The sequence below is a fragment of the Trachypithecus francoisi genome, unplaced genomic scaffold (genome assembly GCF_009764315.1).
Source record: "Trachypithecus francoisi isolate TF-2019V2 unplaced genomic scaffold, Tfra_2.0 Lachesis_group1, whole genome shotgun sequence".
Taxonomy (NCBI): domain Eukaryota; kingdom Metazoa; phylum Chordata; class Mammalia; order Primates; family Cercopithecidae; genus Trachypithecus; species Trachypithecus francoisi.
In genome coordinates, this window is record NW_022681454.1 from 71595015 (window position 1) to 71619143 (window position 24129).

The window sequence follows — 24129 nt, forward strand, 5'->3', positions numbered from 1 at the left end:
TGAATATGTAATTGAAAACAGAATGATTAAACAAAAATGACTTTATCACATTGTGTTAGTGTACATGCAGCAACTGAAAAAAAACTCAATATGGTTATTCTGCATTAGTTAAGAAAGTAATAAAACATATGTGCCTTTCCAAAAAGGTGGAGACCTACTAAAACTATTATTTTTAGCTCATTTATTTTTCATATAGCTGGAGTATATTTCCTCACAACAGCAATATTTTTAATTAGATCACTTATAATTTGTTCACAAGAAATATGATTTTTGGAAAATGTATAACAAGAAATGGCAATTTATTTTCCAAAAATATTTAAGATTCCATTTTAGTAACACATTACAAATATGCTGATGTTTCAATATGGTAAAGACTCATAAAATAATATACTAACTTGAATGTAAATATTTTAAAATAAATTTTGAAATTATATGGTTGGCAATAATAATCTACTGATTACCTTAATTTGCTCTTCAATTGCTAACAATCCATGTTTTTTTCCTCCGATTTACCAAATTAAACATTTCTGAAAGAAAAGAAAAAAATATTTAATTTCATGATGAGAAAAAATAAATACTCTGTGTTATGGTTACAGTTGTAGAACTATTTGAATATTTCTTGTTGGTTGCCAAGTCTATTATTTCCCACAATGCCTGAGGTCTCACAGCAGAACTATGGTATGTAGAGGAAATTTAAGATACAGATGACACATCTTCCTATACTATCTAATTTATTATAATGTTTACTGGGAAAATTGATGGATTTGATAGTCAAGATTTTTTTTCTAATTAAAAGAATATAACATTTTTAATATAAGTTTTGCTGTTTCCAAGAAATGTCCTTATTTCTTGCCATAGGCTCTTCTAGCTAAGATACTGTGATGAGTCTTACCACTTTTGCCATTAGATAACACGCATAGAAAACAAATTGAGAAGCACCTTAGCACATCTAATCATACACACACACATACGCATACCCTTATTTGTGTATACAGACACAAATACTGTAATCTATTTATTTGTAGTAATCTAAATAAATTTGGATTTTAAAAAATAGAAGTATACAAAAGTATAAGTTTATTTAAATCAAAGATTTATAGAGGTATTTGAGTTTTTATTTTCTTTAAATTACCATGTTTTTATTTTAGTAAACAAATAATAAAGACTCTTTACATCCAAAAAATAGTATTGTCCTTCAAAGTATTTTCTTTAGATATTTAATATTTTCTAATGGTTTTGCAACTGGCCACATCAATTTTTGAATGTTCTAGTAGGTCTATTTAAAGAGCTTTACACAAAGCTCTTTGGTTTTAGTTACTAGTTTTAGTTACCTTACAAACAGCTTTACACAAAGCTTTTTAGTTTTAGTTACTAATTTTACTTACCATACAAAGAGCTTTACACAAAGCTCTTTGTATTAGTTAATTATTATTATATTTAGTATTTATGCTATTAGTGGTAGTATGCAATCAGGAGGTTAAGTAACTATATATATGATAAACAGTGACAAAATCCATTATCTATTCTAAAATTTTGTCCCCAAATGGATAAAGAATGAGATATAGGGCAGAAAGTCAATAGCATAATATTAAAGTTGAGCTCTACTTTACCAAATCACTATTGATTAAAATAAGATATGCTATGATATAAAATGAAAACAAATTAGTGAAAGCTATTCACTGATAAAAGCATTACATTTTGTTCAGGGACTTAAATATTAAAGCAATGAAACTCATTGTATTTTTGGAGTGAGTGTCCATTTGTATTTGCTCAATTAGTGAGGTTTTTGTACCACAAGAACAATTAAAGTTCATACTTGAATGCCACACTTGACTGCTTGGACAGGAAAAACAAATTTTTAATCAACTGCTTAAATTTCACTGGACGATCATTCTAGCATGCTCTCTCAATAATTACTGGCTGTCACTTTTTTTCCCTGGTTTTTGAAGAACTGGCATATCTCATCTTCAAATATTTTACATATCTAAACAATCATGGGTTGTTCTCTACAGGTTTGCCTACAATACTATCATCTTTAATATCTTTTATTTTTTCCTCCCCATCTGGGAAATACATTCTGACATCCAAGCATGACTAATTTCACAAAGTTCTCCCTAATACTACCAAACCCACTCCACCACAGACAAAACCAATCTTATCTTCCCTGACACTCCTATACCTCTTTGTACATTTCTCTATTTTTCTGAAAGCTACACTATAGTATGAATTGCTAGAGAACAGAGACTGTGGCTTCTTCAATCTGTATCACTCCTCCCTAAGGAACCAAACACCTAACAGTGCCACAAAATGCTGACTGGGTAAATAAAACATTTCCATTTCTGAATTGAACACACACACGCACGCACACACACACACACACACACACACAGAAATTTGTTTATTGGAAACTGTATTGACTGAACATAAATTAAGACCAAAAACAAAAGTACATTCTTATATGTGTCTTTGAATTCGTTTGTATAGCTACCTTTATAGGTTCTTTTTCTTTTTATAGGTAAGGACAGAGAATCTTCCATTTACAGTTTGGTTATTCAACATCTCAGTGCCTCTCTCAATTACAGCCACTTATGGCACTTGAGAGTCAGCAGACAGCTCCGACCAAGGACAAGCTTACATAGAGCCACTTAGCCTGCTAATGAGAAGGCAACCAGGTGTGAGGGAAAACACCAGAAAGAAAAAGGCAAGCAGGAGGGTGAAGAAAATAGAAAAGAAAACTGCAAGAAGGGCAGAAAAATGTATTATATCAAATGATACTATTCTATCTGTAAAAGGTAATAAGACTGAATTTCTTTTATAATTAATAAGCTTGATCTAAAAGGGATCTTTTAAAAGGAGCTACAAGAAATATTGTTTTAAGCAATGTGATTATTTAGGAGCAAAGCACTCAGGGAAGACAAAAAAATGTAATTTATTTTAGATAAAAATAAATGTCTACAAATATATGTTCATAGTTTCATTACTTTATAGTTCCACATGGTTCGAAAGCGACATAAAAAGCAATGCACCAGAAATTATTGCAATTCACTCTAGGTCTTGAGAATTAAATGGAAATGTTTTGAGCTTGAGTACTAGATTGTTTTAATTAAAAATTAAAAGTTAAATTAATTTCTGCTTTAAATCAAACTTTGTAAAGCAATCACATATATAAGATCTCCAAAACGGAAAATAAAATAAAAATGACATTCAATTCATCAATTAAAAAAAAAGCTGGAATACATGATAAATATGAATGTTCAAGGTACATTTTCTAATCCTAAAATAGAAAGTTTAAAAAGTAGAGAAATTCATTGATTCATCAAATATTTACTCAATGCCAGGCACTGCTCTAGTTGGTATGAATTCAGGAGTGAACTGAACAGATGAAAATAGCACTCACAGAGCTTACTTCTGCATTCCAGTTGTGGAGCAGTAAGTGAGAGAAAGAGATAGATACATGCATACACACACACACACGAACACACACACAGAAAATGTGAGTCTGTGTCTATACGTATACATATACATACATACATTTTTACATATTTATAAAATATATTACCATACTATTATGTGTAATCGATATAGGTGTAAACAATTTACATACATTTTCTATTTACATGTAAAATTCTTACTTTTTTGGCAGGTTAAATTCACATTTAACCCTTAAAACAATTCTCTGAGGTTAGTATGGATATTAGTGGTAAGACCAGAATTTGAATGCAAAAAAGCCAAATTCAGACTCTACATCCTCACGCCTTTCAAATAACATACTTATTGTTACTGACTATGTTTCTTACAGGGATGTTTATAATGAAAGAAAATAAACTTCCCCAAATCAGTATTTTAGAAAATGATCATCTCAGAATTTCATGACACTGATTACTGTTAGAAGATACTTTCACATTTTGGTATTAAAATAAGATTCCAGGAATCCCATTAAAAAATAATGTGGAATTAAGATAGAAAATATGTTATTTTCTCAGGCCAGGTGCCATTAATTCCATTATGTGGCATCACCTACTGAACTATCCAGTCAAGGTTCATGAGTCAATGAAGAAGTGACATGAACAAACATGTTTTTAAAAGACTATTCTGTTGTCAGTTAATAGATGGCTTTCAGACTAAGATGACAGTGATATTTTTTAAAAAGGTCAGTGATAATTGAGACTTAAAAACAATACAATGGGCCGGGCGCGGTGGCTCAAGCCTGTAATCCCAGCACTTTGGGAGGCCGAGATGGGCGGATCACGAGGTCAGGAGATCGAGACCATCCTGGCTAACACAGTGAAACCCCGTCTCTACTAAAAAATACAAAAAACTAGCCGGGCGAGGTGGCGGCGCCTGTAGTCCCAGCTACTCCGGAGGCTGAGGCGAGAGAATGGCGTAAACCCGGGAGGCGGAGCTTGCAGTGAGCTGAGATCCGGCCACTGCACTCCAGCCTGGGCGACAGAGCGAGACTCCGTCTCAAAAAAAAACAAAAAAAAAACAATACAATGAGTTAGAGAAATTTTTATGAAGAAATATCTTTTTGTATACGAGAGTTAATCCTTAAATCATTCTTAGAACTAGACAAACAGTTACATATTAGGTATTACTAATATAATTTTATTATTTGTAAAAAGAAGTATATCACTTTCACATCCACCATTTCAATGTTTTTGGATGTAAATAGGAAAATGTGAGTCAATGATCTGAAAACAGACATAATTATCACATTTATGATAGTCCACCTCCACACTTTCAACTAGGACTTCAAATGTTATCTTTTTACTTATGATGGTCAAATCCTTTTTCCAACTACCCCCTTCGGGTCTCACCCAACTAGTCTATGGGTGATTTTCGAATATCTTCTACTTTGATTTCTTATTGATAAGCATCGTCTTGTGCCACCTCTTTCTAGATAGTGTTCAGATTGTTTTTTCATCTCTATTTCCAATATCATAATCTTCATCACTGTGTAAAATAGAAAATAAATTTTTACCCTATTTTACAGATTAGAAATCTATAATTCACAAATATTACCATGGTTATTACATAATATTTTAAGACAAAAGTCCAAGACAATTTGTACTTAGTTCAACCGCCTGCCACTCATCTTGTCTCACTGGTCTACACACCTCAATAGTACCTCTTAGAACACCATTCAATCCCCTCTCAAATCTGCCTTGCAAATGATTCCCAGAACAACTTAAGACTTCATTTTTCTCATGGCGATTTTCTGCTCTGTAATCCACAAAAGCACTGTTTTAATTTTCACATAGTCTGGTTTTCAAGAATTTATAAAGGATGAATACAATTTTTATATTACAAACACCACTTTTTGACACCACTCTATTCCAAATAGAATTTCCGTAACAGCGAGCTTGAGTTGCTGACTGGCACCTCAGACAAGACTATTCTGAACAGAGTGGCTTGTCAGCTAATGTGATCCCCTGTACACTTGTTCAAAGTTTTAAACACTGTGCTGAAGTCTCATCTTCCCAAAAAATTAGCCTCAACTGTTTTTGCACAAACTCACCTCTAAATGCTTGGTAAACTTTAAATTAGTAGTACAAAGTTTAGTCCTACATGCATCCATATTTTCTACCTGTTAGTCTATGGCCCCAAGAAAGTGTATTCCATTATATAAACTATCTGGGGGTGGAACAGTGAGAATTGCTAAATGAGAAGGCTGGCAAATAGTCTCCACAAAAATCAATGGACAAAATTGGATAAAACTGGACAAAATTGCCAAAAACAACTGTTTCAGGACTATAGAAATTAACCAGTCATTTAACAAATTAGGAAATGTTTATCAAGAGACAGTACTGAACTTCTGGTAGGAACAATGGGGGTCCCATGTCATTTTGCTTGGGAATTTTCCTCTCTCTCTCTCCCATCCCCAAATAGGCTTAATGTCAGATCAAAAAACAAATCTTAGTAAATATAAAAGGATGAAAAATCATATAAATTGTGTTGCCTTATCAAAACAGAATTAAATTAGAAATAAAAAGAAAAATAGATTTTGGAAATCCCTAAATATTTGAAAGTTTTAACATTTCTGTATATCTCAAGGGTCAAAGACAAAATCACAAAAGAAATTAGAAAATATTTTAACTAAATGGAGCAAAGGCACACCATAACAAAAATTATGAGATGCAGTGAAAGCAGTGCTCAAAGGCAAATTTATAGCTTTAAATGCCTCCATTAGAAAAGTAGGAAGATCTCAAATCAATAATCAAAGCTTCTACCTTAAGCAAAGAAAAAAAGAAGAGTGGGCTAAATGCCAAGTAAGCAAAAAAAGAGGGAATAAAGGAAAGAATAGAGGAATAAAGGAAAGAAAGTGTAAACTTTACCAGAAGACCAATGTTAAAATAACTACTAATTATTTAAAATCCCACTAATTAATATTAAAATTCCACTAATTATTTAATTTATGCTATGAAAAAAATTCCTTACCTTCTGTATCTGGTAGCATTTTCATTTTTAACATGACAAATCAATGAAATTACTCTTAAGTTTCCTCCTCATTGAAAAACATATAATTGTTTTTTTGGTAATAGTCAACAGATCTATAAAGTATATAAAAATGCACAACATACAGGAAACTCACAGGTTATTCTTAGGGAAAAAAATACAGAAAATCCAGAGAATGATCCTCAAACCTTTGTCAATATATTACCCAACAATTTTGCTTATAGAAGGCTGAGTTTCTTACATTTTGTTTATATAAATACTAAAATACTTATAATTAATGCAAGGAAGGGCAGAAATATATTGTGGTGACTGTCAGTTTGCCTGTCTGTATATATAAGGTAGAGTAGGATAGGACAGGATAGGATGATGGGATAGGATAAGATACTGTACCATTCCGTACCATTCCCTACCATACCATACCATGAAAGCAAAGGCAAGAAAAGGGAAGAGAATAACCCGTGCTGAGGTGTCTTCTATATACCCAGCCATTGTGGTAACAGCTAGGAATAGGGCAGTTGTAAACAGATAGAGTTCTTTCCCTCAGAGAAGAGAATTTTTTAACATTAAAAGCAAGGATTAGGTCTTTTCTCTATTCCTTTAGTGTAGAGAATTATTCTTTCTCAAGTATCAAAAGCTACCCAAAGCTCCCACAGCTTCCACAGTCGCAATCAATTCCTTCGTCGTTTAGCCAAGGACTGACTCACAGATGCTTCAACTTACTGCTAGTATCTAAGGAACTACGTGGCCATTCTCTTATGACACAATAAAGGAGAAAACAAGACCTGCTGTGAATAACCCACCCTCAGGAAGAGTTCTAGCATTCTGCTGTAGATAGGAAAATAAGAAGCTTCTTATGAAGGGAGAAAAGATGGTAAAATATACAGCAGATGTGACTGATGGAGGCTTGAACAGACATCTAGAAAAGGATTCAGTACAAAATGGAAATTCCATATGCGCAAGATGGACTAATGGCTGGGGGCAGTGGGTTTCCTGCTCTCCTTTAAACACTTCTTCTGCATTACAAGCAGTCAGCAGCCCATGTCTGTAACCCTAGGAAGACTTGGTAGGCTTCCAGGAAGATATTTCCTCAGCAACGCCTGCTCCTTTCTCTCTCTGTCTGAGAAATAGCTTTCAAATTATCAATATTAAAAAAAAAAAACATTTAATTTACCCTCTGTTTTTATCCCTCAAAAATGGCTATGTTATGACTATAATTACACATGACAAGTGGTATTTGCATACCAATCGTGGTTTCCAACTTCTATAATAATGGGAATTATTAAGCTTCTCTCATTTATAATAAAATATGCCTACCCTCTATATACTTTTAAATGGTAATTTTCTAGTAGAACATGCTGAAACCTACCCTGCAGTTTATATCATGAAATCACTGTTAAAGAGTACATACATTTACATATTCTATGACAAAACAGTTCAAAACAATTGGAAGTTTGCTTTGTAAGTAATGAAAACATAACAATAATTTACATCTAAGTATTTAAGAAGTTTTAGTAAGAAGGGGATTTGGACTCGGGAAGGGGAACATCACACACCGGGGCCTATCATGGGGAGAGGGGAGGGGGGAGGGATTGCATTGGGAGTTATACCTGATATAAATGACGAATTGATGGGTGCTGACGAGTTGATGGGTGCAGCACACCAACATGGCACAAGTATACATATGTAACAAACCTGCACGTTATGCACATGTACCCTAGAACTTAAAGTATAATAATAAAAAACAAAAATAAAAAAAGAAGGGGATTATAAAGATCAATGTTCATTTGTTCAACTTCAGTAGGAATATAGTATATTTTAATAACAAATATTGTTCAAAATACAAGGGATAAAGTCAGGAAAGAAAACATTTGTTCTCAGAATTCCTGTTAAAATGAGAAACTACCACTCATAAAGCAAAAAGTTAATTTTCAATATATACCTGCAATTAAGTGACACTGATTGCTGTTGCTTCTTCAAATATGAATTCTAAACTCATGTATTTTTTTCTAAGATGAATATACAAAGAAAACACATAGACCCTTTGATCTTTACAGTAGCTGTATTTTTGAAAGATTGCATATTAATTAATTCACTTTGAATGTATTGGAGATATTTACCGTTTACACAAGCTTCATACTAAATCATTTTGAAATGCATTGCAAAATAATCAGCTTTCAACATATATATTATTTAAGCACTCTACCATTGCTCCATCTCCTTTCTTTCACACTGGTCAAACATACCAAAATCTAACCTGAAACATGCATGCTGGGACAGTGTAAGCCAGATTAACTTAGGGAGTACACTTGATGATTCATATGATAATTATCTCAGGGTTATGGATGTAGGAAATTTTGTCCTGGTTTATGTCCAAATTTGAGTAAGAAATTTTAAAAATTCATTCAAGCAGTAATGCTCTACTAAGAAAAGATCCTTTTCCTTAAACATTTATGTATCCTGTCTTTATCCAGTTTTTAGTTCACAAAACTATACTTTCCCTTCATGGTAAATTTAGATAACAAAATTTAGAGTTTAATCTCGAACTATTAAATACAAGGAAAAATAGCCTAAGAACAAGTTATTGCACCAGCACATGCTACCATATACCTTCTACAGACTCATGATAGATTTTTTTTAAGATTTACTGAATTTTTGTAAACTTATGCAGTTTCTGAATGTCAGTTCCAGAAAAATGATTTTTATCTCACATAGCTAGAAGGCCAAATTGTCAGGTGATACAAATCCCAACGAAAATCCAATATGCCAGAATCCTTACTGTTTTACTAAAGACGAGAACCTGGCATCTAATGAAATGTTCTCGGAGGTTTAAAATAGTTCGGATTGCCAAGCCAGACACTGAATCTCAGATGAACTTTTTCCAAAAATCCTCATTCCTCTGGTCATTAAAAAAAATCAATAAATGTATTCTAACTAAAGTTTAAAAAGCTTCTGAGAAGTGACCTCTGCCAAAGTGTTTTGGGAACATTCCAACTGTGCAGGGGGCAGAATGTGGGATCAAAAAGCAGAAAGAAGGAAATAAAGAAATGCTTCTGCACAAGTGAAAAAAGAAATCTGGCTGGAGGTCTGAAAGGGATTAACTTACATATCAAATATCAGGTTTCCATTGCATTGCCATTCTGCTTTCTCCTTTTTTCTCTGCCCCCTTCCCACACTGCCTGTAGTTCATCGCATGAAGCTTTATTTCTCACTTTGTCTAAGATTTCAAGCAGAAAATCTTCAGTGCTGAGGTCTTAAAAATTTGCTTTAGGTTCAACAGTAATAGTCCCTTATCTGAGACTCCAACATCTGGAAATCAAACCAATGTAACTTACAAGCCTGAATCAGAAAACATGCTTAAAAAAAAAAAGGCACACTGCACTAAAATTCAACTTCATGGAATGGCCCTCAGTCAAGACCTACTTATTCTTTCTTTCCTATACAGAGTTCTAACAAACAGAAATCAGAAGAAGCAAAAGCAGAATATTGACAAACTGACATCCAAAAGAAATACCTAAAGCTCTGAGGAAAACAGAAAAAAACAAGAAAGAACTTTGGAAATAGCTTTACTATTCAAATGCAAACATCTGCAGTGGACACTTGAATAGGAGGGATATTTGCCCCAACTTTTCAGAAAAATTTTTTTTCTACCCAAAGAATTACCCCCACGCCCACCCAAACTAGATCCTAGATAACGAAAGTTTTACTCCTACATGATTCAAGCTAGTTATAATAAGGTTAGGTAATACTGGTATTATAGATAAGCAAAAGTTAACGCCCTTGACTCAGTTCAAAGGATTTGTATATGTGTGGGTATTTTACTCTGCCTTTTGAGGACATTACTTTTAAGTATTTATATTTTATGTCTATATGTTATAGCTATAAAAAGAAGAGTACATAAATCTACGTTTTAAGTTATTTAGATATTGCATGCCTATTGGGGGAAAATTCATATCAACTTTTCATATAAGATTCACTAAATTTTTTTTTAATCTGTTGGCTTTTTGTAGGAAAAAGTTAATGCATCCATAGACCTTTTTAAAATTAATGGATGTTTCATACAGTTAGCAACACAGCTCTTTAAAAAGTAAAAAAGTCATTAAAGTGAAACAATATTTTTCAGAATAACAAAAGTCAAAGGACAGCAAACTATGAAAAAAATTTACTTGAATTAAAATATTGTGTTATTTTTTAATTTAATTGATGCTAAATTTAATTTCCATTGTTACTAAATGTAATCAATTAGTTTTGAAGTATACATTCCAGAGATATAAAGGAAATGCTAATAACAAAAATTTTAACATTTTAACATTTTTTCTACTTTCCCCCTTAATGAAAGTTAAATTCTCAAATTCATATGGGATAAATAGGCAGACATAATTTTAAGTATACCTATAAGTGAAAATCATTACGTCTCTTATTTCTTTAAGATACTATTTCAAATTAAATAACTATGCTTTATAGAAAAGTCATACATTTATCATCTTTTAAGTGAATGTTATATGCTTATTATAATTTTAAGAATAGCATGCTGTGGTTATTAAAATAAAAAATCAAGATCAAAGATGAGCTAGGTATTTTTGGAAAAGCGACAAAGAAGAATTTTTAAAAACTTGTCTGAAATCATTTTTGTATGTCCCAAATTTGCTATTTTCTTCTAATGTTTGGCAAAATTCCTACTAATAGGCAGCAGCTTTTTAATATTTTAATATTTCAATGTGCTACTTTAACTTTTATTTCTATTAAAATGGATGACAAATTAAATTACATAAAAGACAAACTTTTATATATTTAGATTTCAAAAGAACTTTGTTTACAGTCATTTTCATTCAATAATCAATCTAATAAACATAGAAAGAGCCACAGTAAACCTAAAGCTGGGCTAGCTAACTGTGCTACAAAACTGAGTTAAATATTGTTCCTATTACCAGGACATTCACAGGCAATTGAAAACTTTCTTAACAGTACACAACAGTCTTGGTTTGGCTATTTAATGATCAACATTAGGCATATGAATAACAAAGAATAAAAATAACAAAGCAACAGCAATAACAAGCTTAAAAGGTCAACTAACTTAATCGAAGCAAAATTTAGATCTTAATCCAGATAAACTGTTAATAATTACAATGGAATACAAAAGCAAAATTACTAAAAAAATCACTTAAATATTAAATAGCAAATAAAAACCAAATATCTGTCTCTACTTCACTGCAATCAAAGACAGTCAAATGCAAGTTGATCCAATTAAGCCAATTTAGGATCCACAACTACTTAAAAGCATGACCTATATACTAAGTGATGAAGGCAAAATGGATTTGGTCCAAATCCGCTTTATTTGCTTAGATGCTATTTATTATGGCTATATTTTATTATACAGTAGTAAAAAATTACAGTGTGACATCCTGTTATTTCCCACTGGGAAAAGTGATACAGATGCACTATTAAACCTCAGCACAGGCATCAGGATGTCAGGCTACACTCCACTTGTGCCTTTATAATGTGTCAATAGATGTTGATGTTTATGCAGCTGATGGTAAAGCCAGCCAAATTACTGCCACTTAAATGTTCCATAAAATCATGGCTTTATAGAAATCTAGAACCTTTTCAGCATTTCTGGTGACTGTACACATATTGGAAAGAGAATGCTTATTTTAAAAGAAAGCAAGTAATGACCATTATTTCTTTTTTTAAAAAAATAATTAAATGCCTGAAATTTTCCCTAAAACTAATATACATTTTCAAAGAAAGGATCTAGCATATCACAGAATACCTAAACATTTATCCTTGTCAAACAAAATTTTAGGTAAGTTGTAAACCCTAGTTCGGACCAGTTCTAAAAAAATAATTTGTTGAGAAATGATGCGTCACAAGAGAATTAAGATTATAGATTTTCTAAAACCCATAAATATCTTTCCTGTTTCATCACTATTCTCATCAATTTATATTCATCATGTGTTGAAAATGTTGTAGAATTTTAACTATACAAATAGAAATTCTCATTTTTTTCTGTTACTTGAAAGAGAGAGATGGCAAGAAAAATTAGTTTTTCAGTTAATAGTTGCCAGTTCTGAAAATACTAGCTGGTGTTCTACAGTGCTATATGCTTTAGGCAGGAAAATATTCAGAAATTCACCTGCAGAGATTCAGGTGTTCCAAAATTTGTTTTTCCTCTTGAAGCTGAAGCAATTTTAGATTGGCTGCCATGGGGCATCCCCCCAGCCTCAGCAGATCCTGAAGCTGAGACTTCCTAGTATCCAACAGCACCACCTCAAACTATACCTAGGCTTCCTGAAAACACAGAGTAAGTGAGGCATCAAGGCAGACATATTTCCCTTGCCTCCAATATATGAATGATCTAATTCTTTCTGAGATGGTTTAGCCCAAATGCTCTTGAACATCAAGAGCCTCTATTAGCTGGGAGTGTGTTCTATGCCTTTTGCACTTGCCAAGATATTGGTCCCCTTAGCAGTCTCAGTAGAGCAAAAGAAAACTACACTGTATCTTTTAAAACAATCAGTTAAACTTCTGAGTGGTAAATTGTATTCAATTTTTTTGTAACGTTTTGTGATCTCCCAGTCAAATAAATTCAATAACAACAATTTCTTTTTTAAAATCTTCCTATTTAGAGAACCAACTTTGGATAACAAGATAGCTGGGCAGTACGCATCTGCATTATAATCATAATGTCATAACCATTTTCTATGACTTGGGCATAATGATATTAGCCTACAATACTCATCTTCCATTCCCTTCTCCAGATAAGCATTTTTTTTTCTGTCTTTTAGAGAATATCCTACTATTTTATGATCCCTCTAGAAATTCAACCTCAGGCTAAGTAAGGTTTGTCATAATTGTTAGAACTTTTAAGAACACAAGCACAGAATTATTATTTACCATACCTGTTAAAATACCATAACACAGCCATTCAAAAGTTGACATTGAATGACATTCAGGTACTATTGAAGAGAAAAGACCTCCACAAACAACATTACAGTAACCATTGCTATTATTACTGAATTTTGGTGATGATTATTGTCTCTCAAATGCTCTGTCTTCATCTCTAACTCCAACCTCTTTGTACGTATGGTGACTCACATTTAGAATGTCCTTCTCTAATTCTCCATCAGTGTTAATAGCTTCATTTACTTATTCATTCATTTATCTTACAATAGTTATTCTAAACCTGCTGTGTGCTAGACAGTGTGTTATTTTGTGTGCTACAAAAATAAATAACTGCTTAATTCCCTGTGGAAGAAAGTTGTATAAATGAATACTTTAAAAACATAAGGTCAATATTTTGTTTAAAAAAAAAAAACAACTGAAAGCAGTGAAGAAGTACAATAGGTTTTTAAGCAAAACGAACCAAATCCTCAATATAGTGATACCGTTAATTTTTATAAATCACGACATATATTGCCTATATACTCATATTTCATGTTTTTTTTAATTTTTATTATTATTATTATATTTTTGAGACTGAGTCTCACTCTGTCACCAGGCTGGAGTGCAGGGGTGCGATCTCGGCTCACTGCAATCTCTGCCTGTTGGGTTCAAGCAATTCCCCTGCCTCAGCCTCCCGAGCAGCTGGGAGTACAGGTATGCACCACCATGTCCAGCTATTTTTTTTTTTTTTAATTTTAGTAGAGATAGGGTTTCACCATGTTGGCCAGGATGGTCTCGAACTCTTGACCTTGTGATCCGCCTGGCTTGGACTCCCAAAGTGCTGAGATTATAGCTGCGCCCGGCCTATTTCATGTTCTATTTATCATTCACTATGACAAACCCAGAGGATGGCATTTATCATTTATTTGACCACACCCACCAATTATTTATCACAGATTACATACATGACATATAAAATAGATATGCATAATAGTAAACAACTCAAAAAGTGTCTGCTCTGGACACAGGGTGCTTGATTACAAAATCTACCTCTTACATTAGCTGCATGAACTTAAACTATTTTTGCCTCAATTTACTCATCTGCAAAATTGGGACTATGAGATATCTTAAAGCGTTACCGAAAAGATTTAAAAAATAATCCAAGTAAACTATCCAGAACTATCCCTAGCACACACTTGGCACAAAACATGTTCAGCTAGTCAGGCCTTAAATGCTAACTTGATGTTTCATATGTATATCCTTTTTGAAATCCTAATTTATAGAGTAAGTAACATTATCACCATTTAACAAATGATGAATCTGTAGTTCAGGGAAATTAACATTTTCTTAACATGAGAGAATTTCTAAATGGCACAGTCACAAAGCAACATATATCTACAGTATTCAAAAAGGAGAGAAATAAACATCATGCATATATTAGGTTGGGCATCATAACCTACATGTTTACAACTCTAGTCATTTCAAAAGAGACAAGTGACTGTCACTACCAGATAAAAATATAGCAGAGTAAATGAAGAACAAACTGTCAAATATTTAAAAATCCTAAAAAAAAAAAAAAAAAAAAAAAAAAAAAACCACCAGCTTTTACCTCAATTAATTGGAGCTTTAGAAAGGAAGACAATAATTACAACTGAAAATTCCCCCCATAGCAGTAGGAAGGTAGCACATCCCTAGGAGCAATGTGGGTTTTCATTATATTACAATAATCTCCACTGAAACTAAAGTTAGGATAAATGCCACTCATATCCAACATATTGCTTAAATTGAGAAACTGCCATCTTGGCATCACAGTCTATTCAATGTAAAGTTTTAAAAGAAATATTTTAAATTCCTCAAGCTAGATAGCTGTATCAATAACACAGATTTTAAACCCATGAAAAAGTCAGTTAAGGGATATTCTTGAGACATTGGTGTCAATATGCTATGCTTTGAATCAAAATATAGGAGGATGAGATTTTCATTGGTAAATGGCTATACAAAGCTTTGAAAACTATACATTAGCAATAGACATGGAGATATATTACAGCAGAAGTGATCAGAAGGTATTTTTTTCAAATCATATGTATTTATATGAAAAAGTCATCTATATATGAAACTTTACATAGTTTGACTCTTAAACAACATGGGTTTGAACTGCATGAGTCCATTTATAATAACTGGGATTTTCTTCTGCCTCTGTCACCCTTGAAACAGTAAGAACAGCTCTTCCTCTGCCTATTTAATGTGAAGACGAGGCTGAAAACCTTTGTGATGATATACTTCCAGTTAATAAACAGTACATTTATTTTCTCTTTCATATGATTTTCTTAATAACATTTTCTTTTCTCAAGCTTACTTTCAGAATATAACATACAATACATAACATATAAAATAGGTGTTGATTCCTGTTTAAGTTATGCATAAGGCTTCCAATCAACAATAGGCTATTAGTAGTTAAGTTTTAGGGGAGGAAGAAGTTATTCTCAGATTTTCAACTACATGGTGTGGGGTTGGGGGACAGGTAGGGGGTGGTGCTCCTAACATCTGAGTCATTCAACGGTGAAGTGTGTGTGTGTGTGTGTGTGTATAATTTTCAAATATATGATCATATCGGGCAGGGCGTCATGATTCATGCCCATTATCCCAGCATTTTGGGAGGCTGAGGAAGGCAGATCACTTGAGGTCAGGAGCTTGAGACCAGCCTGGCCAACATAGTGAAATGCCGTCTCTACTAAAAATACAAAAATTAGCCAGGCCTGGTGGTGCAGGCCTGTAGTCCCAGCTACTCGGGAGGCTGAGGTGTGAGAATCGCATGAACCTGGGATGTGGAGGTTGCAGCGAGTGGAGATCTCTCCACTGCACTCCAGCCTGGGTGACAGAGCAAGACTCTGTCGCAATTTATTATATATATATATATATATATTATATATATATATATATATATAATGATTATATCATTAAAAAATCCTTTCTCAGAGAATTTTTATACCACAGCTCATAATTTAATATCTTCTTTGTTTCTGGACATTTTTCTTCAATTTTATGGTTGAGTGTACATGTTTTATACTTTATGCTTATTTATTTAAAAAACACAAAACTCCGTGATATTCTTTACATTTTAAACACTTTTTGATAATATTGACAAAAATCTTTCATAGTCTTCACCACCTCCTATTCTGTTTCTTTCAAGTCTTACTGTTTGTTGCTTCCAGAGTATTTGTCCTAAATACAGATAATTCACAATAAAAATAGCCGTCTTTATTGTGTGCCACACACTGCTGTTAGCCCTTTGCCTACAGTGACTCATCTAATCTTCACAACATCGTGAAAGTGGATATCATTACTGCCCTGATTTCAAGATGTAGCTGTGGAGCCTGGGAATTAATTTGTAATTGACAAGGACTAGACTAGAAATCAAGCCAATCTAACCCCAAAGGCCATACCCTTAAAGTACTTCATTTTACTCCTTACTTTCTTTGACAAGTATGTTATTTATACTTTAAGGCTCAACTCAAAAGCAGATATTTCAATGATGCTTTTTACAATGATGCAATCTGAGTCAAATCAAAGCTTCCCTCTCATCTCATAATGTTGTTATTCTTCTCTGATGGCTGACACTTAATGCATATTAACACTGTTTTCTACACATAAATCATCTCACAGATGATATAATTATTATTATTAAACACACTTTTTAAATGTAAGAAATGAGAGCTACAGACATTTAGAAAGTCACAGGAAATCAAAGGACTGTGAAAGGATTCAAGCCCACATAGCTGATAGCATGCTCATCCCACAGCATTCTAGCACTTGTTAGAAAGAATAACACTGGGGTTAGGAGCACAGGGTTTGCAGTGAGCCGTAAGTGCTGCTAACCACATCTCTGTACTTATTAGATTAATAGCATTTTCCAGGCTGCATTACCTCCTAGCCTCAGTTTCTTCACTGGCAATACAAACATAACAATAGTATCTACCTCACAGTATTGTTTTGAAGACTAAGTGAGACAACAGGCTTACTTAAAGAATGTGATACATAAATTTCAGGTGCTGTTATTATTGCTGTTGTTTACATGACATAGTCATCCTTTAGAGGAAGGCTATTTGAAAGTACACTATACACTAAAAAATGTTGTATCTCTAGTATGTGGTATATGACAAATATATAATAAATGTCTAAAAATTTTCGCTTTCATTATTTGTTATTGTTATAATTTCATTGAAAAATGTTGCATTCAGTCGCTATATTTATGCATCTAAAATGCAAATCCTTCTTAGAGATTAGTTCATTGATTCATTCCAGGAAAGAAGTTTTATTTTATTTTTGAACTACCATGAAAGACTAAAAGAAAATATTTTATTAAATAACATATCCTCAAGTTTAACAACTATAACTTTCAGGAATTTTTAAAAATTTGAGCCACAGACCACTGCATAATTTTCTTTGTTCTCTTTTTGGCAGCTATAGAAATGATTTGGTCGGTGCCATCTGACATACACTTAAAGACAGACATTTCTTGACTTTTCTTAAGACCGAATAATCTCAACGTCTTTGGAAACTTCATATATCATCTTTTCTAGTGATTTTGGTCACTTTTAGAACCCCTACTTCTAACAAATAGCTCTTTGGTTTGGTTTTAGTAGTCAAAGTTATCTCAGAAATATTTAAAATCCTTAAGATCACAACAGGAAATTGTCTAGCTCTCATGTCCACATCAAGCATAGATTGTTATCTCTTAAGATCCCTCTCAGGAATCTGTGTTGTGTCCTAATTCTCATATATTTTATTGAATGAGGGAAAGAAATACCCTCACTCTGATGTCCCTTTCCACTAACAGGAGTGTAGCAGTAGATAATTTAGAAGACATTTTCTTCCATGGAAATGCAATTGAGATGAAACAGCAGCTGAAAAATTAGTACTACAGATAAAGACTGATCAGTACTATACATACCACTATATATAATAATAAAATCAATAACATCATCATAATATTGCTTCCTATGAACTGAATATGTACTACATGATTTAAAATTCACTCATTCAATGAATATTTAATTAATTCAACAAATGTATTGAGCTGTTTCCATGTGCTAGGCATTTTTATAGGTACTGGGAATAAAGAAATGAACAAATAAATAACCCTGGCTTTGTGGAGTTTAAAGTAATAACAAAACATGGCAAACAAATAAAATACAAGGTACGATTCAGTGAGCAGTGATAAAAGTGCATTTGTAAAATTTTACTTAGTATGACCAAAGACTCTTTCATTGAGAAGGTAAAATGTGTAAAAATCTGAATGTAACTGGTAGCAAGCTATGTGGAAAATGACAAGGATAGCATTTCAGAGCATTTCTGGCAGAGGAAACAAGTGCAAAGGCCCTCAGGCAAGAGTTGAAAGGGATTTAAATAGCAGCAAGGAGGCTAATGGGAAGCTGCAGAGTGAGGGAGGATAAGAATGGTAGGAGGGATCAGACAGCTAACAAGGGGCTTAATCCTAATTCTGGTAGAAGTAGGAAGGCTATTATTCATACTCTAGCTTTTATTTCATGAGTAGAATCCCACTATAAGATTCAGAGTAGAGGAGTAACATGATACAACTTATATTTTAAGTCGATCATCTGGCTTCTGTGTTGAGAACAGATTATAGGCAGCCAGGCCAACTAGTTAGAAAGATACACAATAATCCAGGTGAGTAATGAGGATGGTTTGGTTGCAAGGTATTAGCGGCATAAGCAGCGAGAGGTAATTTCTCAATGTATGTAAGGTAGAAGTTATAGGATTTGCTTATGGATCGCACATGTTATGCATGAGAGGGAGAATTCAATGTTTTTGACTTTTGCAAATGAAAGAAAGGAGCTGTCATTTTTGAAAGCTTTTTAAAAAAGACATTTTTAGGGGTATGGGTGGAGAGTAGAAGTTAAGCTTTGGACATATTAGTTGGATGTGCCTATCAAAAATCCTAGTGAAGATACTTGAGAAAGTAGCTATATACATGAGTCTAGAGTGGAACATTTGGGCTAGAGGTAAAAATTTGGAAACAATAAGCAAATTAAATCACATATAATGCTAAAGTAGAAGAGACTACCAAGGAAGTGAATATAGAAAACAGAAGAGAACCCAAGACTGAGCTTTGGGAATCTCCAAAACTTGCAGATTAGAGAGGATCATGAGAAATCATTGAAAAAAACTAAGGGAGATGCCAGAAAAAATACAAGGAAAGTTGGATGACCCAGAAGACAGTTGAGAAAAGCTTTTCAAGAAGACATCAATCGTCTGCTTTCATGAGCAGAAACCCACTATAACATTCTGAGCAGATGAATAACATGATACAACTTACATTTTAAAATGAACATTCTGACTTCTGTGTTGAGAACAGATTAAAGGTGGCTAGTGGTTTATATTAAGAAATAAAGTAAAATGGGAACTGAGAATTAAACTTTGGATTTGACAACATTAATATTTTTTCAGATAAACAACAGCTTTGGTAAAATGATTAAGAACTAAAGCCTGATGGGAATGTGTTCAAAAGAGGAAGAAAGGAGAAATATTTGATCAGCAACTTTCACCCTTGTAACTACTTGTAATTCCCTATTAGAATAGGGAAGCTAAGTAAATTGTTCATAATTAATCATTCTAATTCTAAGGCCTGTACCTTGACCACCAACTATACTGTTTATTTAAACCTTGAAGTTTCCTTCAAATGTTGGTGTCTGCTTGTGATTTATTTTAGATTTTTCATAGAAATGTTCTATTTTAAATATAGTAAACAGTATCTTCTCGAATATTTAGTTTATGTTTTTCTTTTTCCAAACAGATCAAAGTGTTTATTGATTGCAGATAACTTTCATGTGTGTAAAAAAAATTTGCATTAATGTATTTTCACAGGGGCCAAATTTGGCAAGCTATCAATATGAAATTGCTATGAAAATTGACTCTTGATGCATAAACCAAACCATAGTCAATTAGAAAATGTAAAATACTCTTTAAAATATTTATAATGCAATGTAAACGAAAGAAAGTGGGAAACCAATGTAGGAATATTATAACTATGTATTTTTAAATGCCTGTAAAAATAGGTAAACTGATATACATTAAACAGTTTGAGGATTTGGTCAACTTGCAAGTACAAATTTCCTCTTTGTTGTATTTATTCCTTAATAGACATACATTAATATGACAATGGAAAAATACCAACATGCTCTACTATTATCCCACAATGTAGCTCAAAAAATTCTACTACATTATTTACTATAATTATATTGGAATTCAACTGTTCAGAAAATAGTTTTATTATTCCTAAATACTATTTTAATTAATATCATTTATGAATCAAAACATACATTAATCATTAGCAAGCAATTAATTTAGTACATTCATACTGTAAAATCAGAAAATGTAATTATTTGATAAAAGTAAGACTATGGTTCATTACTTTCCCCAGATCGACATTAAAAAATAAACGTTAAAATCCCTAATGCTAATGAACTGAATATGTGGGGACAGAATTTAAAATTAATGACACTTTAATTGACTTGTTGAGTCATTTTGCACATACAATTTGACCAATATTTTACTAAAAAAATAAAAATAAAGCACCGTATTTTGTCAGTAAATTATATCAGCAAGTTGGCAAACATCAATGAGTACACTGAGAAAACAGCCTGAACGTGTTCGGGGAGGAAAAAGTGCCTGATGTTTTGACTCTCTGTGTCAAACAAAAAGAAACAGAACCTTTAAGGCCAGGACTTCGCAGTCATGGTTATTTTAGTGGGTTGTTTTTCTAACACTTATCTTTGTCCTCTCTATGATAAATGATAAAACATATTTCGAAGTCATTTTGTTTATGATAAGTAACTGCAAGGAAAATTTTTATGTTTGTTTTTAATTTAAATCAAATCAAGCAAATAAAATTAAGAAGCAAAAACTCAAGAAGCTATTTAATGCAATGACCTTGTCAAATATTACATGGAATGACATGTGTTTGCTTCACTGCAGTACTGCAAAGTGCTTACAAAAATGCAAAAATGCTTACACAAATGAAATAAAAACTACAATTAGTATTGTGGAAATGAAAAAAAAGCTGTTGTATATGATCATTAGTTAGATAACTAATTTTTTTCCCTGAGGAGAAATAAATTTGTTTTTTTCTTAATATCTAGAATCATTTTTACCGAAATAAAAATAGTGTTCCATTTAACTAATGATGTACCCCTCAACAGTGCATTTGGTGTTGCCTTAAGTACTTTGTAGAAAAGAATTAATCAAATCCTGCATAACAGATTTCTTAAGGCTTAAATGTACTCTTTTCCAAAAACATTTTTATGTTAAAATTTATAACCTTACCTAGACACCAATGAGAATATTAGTAGATGCGTAATCTGAGGAAGTAGTGGCAAAAGCTTTTATGTTCTTCTGTTTTAGGAAGAAAGAAAAGAGTCGGCCGGGCGCGGTGGCTCAAGCCTGTAATCCCAGCACTTTGGGAGGCCGAGACGGGCGGATCACGAGGTCAGGAGATCGAGACCATCCTGGCTAATACGGTGAAACCCCGTCTCTACTAAAAATACAAAAAAACTAGCCGGGCGAGGTGGCGGGCGCCTGTAGTCCCAGCTACTTGGGAGGCTGAGGCAGGAGAATGGCGTGAACCCGGGAGGCGGAGCTTGCAGTGAGCTGAGATCTGGCCACTGCACTCCAGTCCGGGCGACAGAGCGAGACTCCGCCTCAAAAAAAAAAAAAAAAAAAAAAAAGAAAAGAAAAGAGTCAAATAAAAAAGGATTTATCGCAAATGAAAGAAACGAAGGTATAGTCAAATTTGTATCATCTCCACCAGTTATAAATACTGCATTCTATGTGTAAGTATCAAGTGTCAGTTTTCCTATAGAAATGGCATCCCTACCGTTTATAGATATGGATCAAATAAATTATAAGTTATTAAATTATTACTAAAACTTAATTATTGGAATCATATTAACACATTAAGAGCTTCAAGATTACACTTCAAAACTTGAATATTACTATGAATATCATCTGTGAACCCAAAAGACTAGATCCTTAAAATATAAACTTTATTCTTCATCCATTTATTCAACATTTATTGAAAAACTGTCATTTCTTTTATTCTGTGCTAGATCTGTAACTACTGTAGGAGGATTAGCATAGCTGCACCAAGAGGTGAAATGTTCAACAACTAATCACTGTCTACATATTTTATGGAGAGAGTGGATCAATGTTTGCTGTAACTGCCGAGATGTATTTTGTCTAAATAGACTTGTATATAAAGGGCTCAGTCACATGTCTGTCACAGATTAGAAATGTCAATTTAATTTTCAAATGGCCACTTTTAGAAAGACAGGTAAAGTGCAGGTTTCCATATTTTGATAAGCCCCATCACCTGAGAACTTAGAAAATGTGTTCAGACCAAGAAAAATCATTGTACTTACAGACAGTAGTACACAGACAGTATATCTTACAGACAGTAGTATACAGACAGTATATCTCCGTGGAGTGAGTAATTATTGTATACAGACAGTATATACTCCGTGGAGTGAGTATACATTGTACTTACAGACAGTACTTACAGACAGTAGTATACAGACAGTATATCTCCGTGGAGTGAGTAATGCATTACTATTAAGAATTGTAACATTATCAAAAAGATGAACTATAGATACACATAATATATATTCTAAGAATAAGATATATTACTTCTGAGAGAAAGGCACTTCAGAAGAGGCTTAAAGTAAAACTGACACAAGAACATTGACAAAAATCAGTCACAATAATATAATATGAACAGATGTGGGAGCTGTTAAAATATTTTGTCTTACTTGACCCTAACAGAATTTCTATACAGCAAACAGAGTCGATCTCATTTTGCCAAATTTTAAGATGAGAATGTTGAACCTTAGTTAAATGTCTTATGTAACATCACCCACCAGAGAGTTAAGGAACTGACCTTAGAATAAGAAGTCTCTGCTCTTATTTTCACAAAATAAACCTAGTCTTTGTATTGCTACTTTTAAGGAACTCAGTAAAGGACCAAGGGCAAATTATTCTGGTCCATTGACCATAAATATTCCAATCAATTCAGTCTGTGACTAAAGGAAAGTTGAAACCAGAGACTGACCTGCTGTAGCAAGTATAAACTAAAATGAGAAAAAAAGGCCACAAAACTACACCACTGTTCAAGGCAGAATAGAGACTCAAGGTGAACACTAGAAGCTTTTTAAAGAGACTTGGCAAGGTCATGCTGATAAATTGAAATGGATACGACTTGGAACTACTAATAAATCATGCTAATTTCTTCAGAACCCACTGTCCTGGCCTCTGAACCCACAGGTAATGGACAGATTATTCACATTCCTGATTAATAATTTTGAAAATTTTATGTACCTTACAATAGCTTATTGAGTTGGAGTTCAAAGTCTATATTTTATTTGGGCCACTAAAGCGCACGTACGCACGCGCACACACACACACACACAAAGTCTTATCATCTATGAGTAATAAAAGACTTTATATGAAATATAAAATACATGCTGCTTTTGCGATCATACATCATTTCCGAACTAAACAACCTCAGCCATTAAAATTTCTTCTCATTTTAACCTTTATTTCAAACCTATAATTATTTGTATTGCCTTAACATGTTTTTTAAACAATTTATATAAAAGTGGATGTCCATTGTGTTGCATATGGAGAACTCTCATGTATTTGAAATAAACTGTCTTACAGAAGCAATATAGTTTATTGGTTAATAACCTGAGCAACATAGCTACACTGCAAAGGATCCCATCC

At 33.0% G+C, this 24129-nt stretch overlaps 1 protein-coding gene across 3 annotated transcripts in view; it reads right to left on the bottom strand.

The window, feature by feature from the left end:
* ADGRL3 (adhesion G protein-coupled receptor L3) overlaps positions 1 to 24129 on the bottom strand; it is an 888015-nt gene that overhangs the window by 702010 nt on the left and 161876 nt on the right. For 2 of the 3 annotated variants that reach the window (XM_033214561.1, XM_033214562.1), the window contains exon 2: positions 462 to 527. The gene's annotated coding sequence lies outside the window, so the exon portion shown is untranslated. Of the gene's footprint in view, positions 1 to 461; positions 528 to 4817; positions 4954 to 6438; positions 6552 to 7094; positions 7181 to 24129 lie in introns of those variants that run through there. The other variant, XM_033214560.1, reaches the window with a different exon arrangement.